This window comes from Theropithecus gelada, chromosome 15, assembly GCF_003255815.1.
Source record: "Theropithecus gelada isolate Dixy chromosome 15, Tgel_1.0, whole genome shotgun sequence".
NCBI lineage: Eukaryota > Metazoa > Chordata > Mammalia > Primates > Cercopithecidae > Theropithecus > Theropithecus gelada.
In genome coordinates, this window is record NC_037683.1 from 85,979,562 (window position 1) to 85,983,221 (window position 3,660).

Sequence of the window (3,660 nt, forward strand, 5' to 3'; positions counted from 1 at the left end):
GCAGGAGAATTGCTTGAACCTGGGAGGTGGAGGTTGCAGTGAGCTGAGGTCGTGCCACTGCACTCCAGCCTGGACCACAGAGTGAGACTCCATCTCAACAAACAAACAAACAACAAAAAATCCTTAACCACAGACTAAGTAAGCATTATTACACAGAGTGTCATTCGCTAATCTTGCTTGTGCCTGAACTTTGAAAGCACCAAGCCCTTGCTTTGGGAGTCGGGGGTGTGGGGTGTAAGTGTGTGTGTCCTCTAGAAGGAGACAACATTGAGAACAGAAGGAGAGGATCTTGGAGATTTGTTAATTTCCTATTGCAGTTAGCCTTGTCTTGGGCTTTCACTTTGGCACTTAAAATAACATACATACTCCCTTGCACAGCTGTTATTTTTTTCTCTTCATGTGTACAACTTGAATTATCCAATGGCCTTGCTTTGAAGATATTCATCCTATCTTATTGATTCTCTCACTGTGTAGGACAATGGAGAACACAGTAAGAAAACCCTCAACGGATACTACTTACACTAAATTAACTATGAATTCAAAGTTTTAAGATGCTACTTAATCATATAAGCCTGGTTCTCCAAAACTTCATCTGCCATGGGAAAAATCAAAGCTTGTAAAATGATTAAACTTGTAAAGGAATTGAACTGTAGGATTCACTCATTTTATAATTGGTGTTTTCACCCTAAGAGCTTTGTTTTCCTCTCTGGTGCTTAAAAACAAAGTAAAACAGACAAAACAAGATTAACTAAATTAAAACTCCCGTGACTTAAAAAAAAATATCCAAGAATAATGTGCAAGCGTCTAGTTAGGCCAACAGATGTGCTTAACATGTGTGAACTGGGAACACCAATGAACATGAAGGCTGAGGAAGAGCACCACCCCCTGCTTCTTTTCCTGCTTGTGTTCTTGCAGAGGGTCAGGCTTAGAGACCACATATGGTCAGCTCAACACATGAGTCCACCAAGCAGCTCATGAGGAACTCTTCCTTCCAGAGTTGTGCACACCATGCAGTGTGGTCCACCTGCAGAAGCACAGAACAGGTGCTGCCTGGGCCAGAAGTCCATTCAGGTCATGGAATTGGTCTCAATGCCATTTAGGCATGAATCCAGGGTCCTGGGTACCAGACGCATGTTCTAGGTAGGGAGTGTTATGTACTAGGTGAGCATGGGGTTCCATTGGGCATGTTCCCTTGTCTTGTAGGATGTTAGCTCTGAGGGGCGTGGCTGCAAGAAGGCTAGCCTTGAGCTCTCTAAAAGGCAGGGCTCAGGACAAAGCTCCCAGTTGCTCAGGCCTGTGGGTAGTACTACTTAAAAATGCCCTTGAGAACGTCTTTAAAATGTAAATGTCTCGATCCTTTTGTGGTTCAAAAGCATGATGATTGGGTGTTCAGAGGCATGTGTGAGACGTGTCACCCTCTGAACCTCTTTATGACCCGGTACATTACCTCTCTGACCTGAAAAAAAAAAATGCAAATTTCTCGATTCTACCCGCCTCCCTGCACTCTGACACGATGATATAGCAGCTCTGTGGTAGGACCCAGGAATCTGCCTGTGTAATCACAGGTTGATATTCTGGTGTTTCCTGGTTTTGCTCTGCTGATTTGGGGGATGTTTACCAGCAGGAGAGCGGCCTCTTTCCTCTGCCCTCCCCCAGACCCCAGTGACTCAGGCTCCTCCTGCTCCTCCTGCTCCTCCTGTTGCTGGCCTGTCTGTTGTGGTTGCCAGCGCTACTTTGCAGACGCTGCCTGCTCCCTGCACGCCAACACAGACTCTGCTTCCCTGCTACCGCTGCTGCTGTTGTTTGTTCTGTCCCTGACTTATTGTAGGAGAACTCATTGTTCTGTTGCCACTGCTACCAAGCTGCAAACACCAGGCTCACGGTGCAAGGGGAAAGGGTTTCTCCTCTGGGTGTTCTGCCTCTATCGCCTAGGCTCTCAGGCTTGTTGTCAATGGCACTGCGAGACCCTAAACTGTGGCCTTGTGATTCCCACATCTCCATTTAGTTCTTTCTTTTGTTCTCTGAGATCTGAGAAGGAACCCATGTCTTTCAGTATTCCTGTTTTCTTTCGATACTTCCCCCCTCCCCCACTCCAGAATTTAGGGCAACCTTCTGCTATGGTCTGAATGTTTATATTCCCCTCAACTCACCAAATTCATATGTTGAAATCTTAACCCCTAAGGTGGTGGTATTAGACACTGAAGCCTCTGGGAGGTAATTAAGTTATAAGGACAAAGCCCTCATGAATGGAATTACTGCCCTTATAAAAAAAGGCCCTAGAGAGCCCGCTAGCTCCTTCCACTACGTGAGGACAGAACTTGAAGGTGCTGTCTACGAGGAACGGTCCCTCACCAGACACCAATCATCTGGCACCTTGATCCTGAACTTCCTATCCTCCAGAATTGTAAACAAATAAATTTCTCTTGTTTATAAACCATAAGTTCATGATTTTTTTTAGACGGAGTTTCGCTCTTGTTGCCCAGGCTGGAGTGCAATGGTGCTATCTTGGCTCACCACAAACTCTGCCTCCTGTGTTCAAGTGATTCTCCTGCCTCAGCTTCCCAAGTAGCTGGGATTACAGGCATGTACCACCATGCCCGGCTAATTTTGCATTTTTAGTAGAAACGGGGTTTCTGCATGTTGGTCAGGCTGGTCTCGAACTCCTGACCTCAGGTGATCCACCCACCTCGGCCTCCCAAAGTGCTGGGATTATAGACGAGAGCCACCGCCTCTGTCCAAGTTCATGGTTTTTGTAATTAGCATCCCAAATGGACTAAAACCCCCACCATCCTGAAGGTTCTGAATCTGAGGACCCAAGACTTGGCTCTCAGCCTTAATGTCCTGCTCCCACTATTTTCAGGGGGCCCAATATAAATTTCCTCAGTTTCTGAGGTAGGTGGGCTCGCAGAGTGACCTTTAGTATAATCTTTGTTACATTTACAAAATAGATTGCTTACAGGGTTAGACAAATATAGTTGGCCTTCTCTATCCCTGCCTTCCATATCCATGGATCAAAAATATTTGGAAAGAAAATGTGTCTGTATTGAACATGTATAGACTTTATTTTCTTGTATATTTCCTAAACTATATATAGTATAATAACTACACAGCATTCGTATTGTATTAAGCATTACAAGTAGTGTAGTTATGATTTAAAGTATGTGAGAGAATATGCACAGGTTGTATAGAAATACTACACCATTTTTTTTTTTTTTAATCAGAGACTGAAGCATCTTTTCAGCTATGGCTTTGGTATTCAGTGGGGGTCCGGGAACCAGTCCTCCATGAATACCAAGGGATAACTCTAATTGCTAAATCATTTCCTATTTTTGTGAACTAATAAAGGACTGTGTGAAAAACATGAAGACTGAAAATGGCCAAAAATTAAAGAATAGTATGCTTATTCAAGCCTGGTGTGGTGGCGGGCACTTGTAGTCCTAGCTACTTGGAAGGCTGAGATGGGCCTAGGAGTTTGAGGCTATAGAGGGCCATGGTTGCACCTGTGAATAGTCACTGCACACCAGCTTGGGCAATATAGCTAGACCCTGTCTCTAAAAAAGAAAAATTCTGCTGTAATAAACCTGCACGCATAAAATAATGTCTATGTATCTATGTAGTGTGTATATACATATGTGTATAGGAAATGTGTGCGTGTGTGTT

The 3,660-nt window shown here is 44.3% G+C and overlaps 1 non-coding gene across 1 annotated transcript; it reads left to right on the forward strand.

Moving 5' to 3' along the window:
* Nucleotides 1-1,353: 1,353 nt before the first annotated feature.
* Nucleotides 1,354-1,457, forward strand: LOC112608808. Its single transcript, XR_003116092.1, has one exon. It is a non-coding gene; the product is annotated as a small nucleolar RNA U13 (small nucleolar RNA).
* Nucleotides 1,458-3,660: the final 2,203 nt, after the last annotated feature.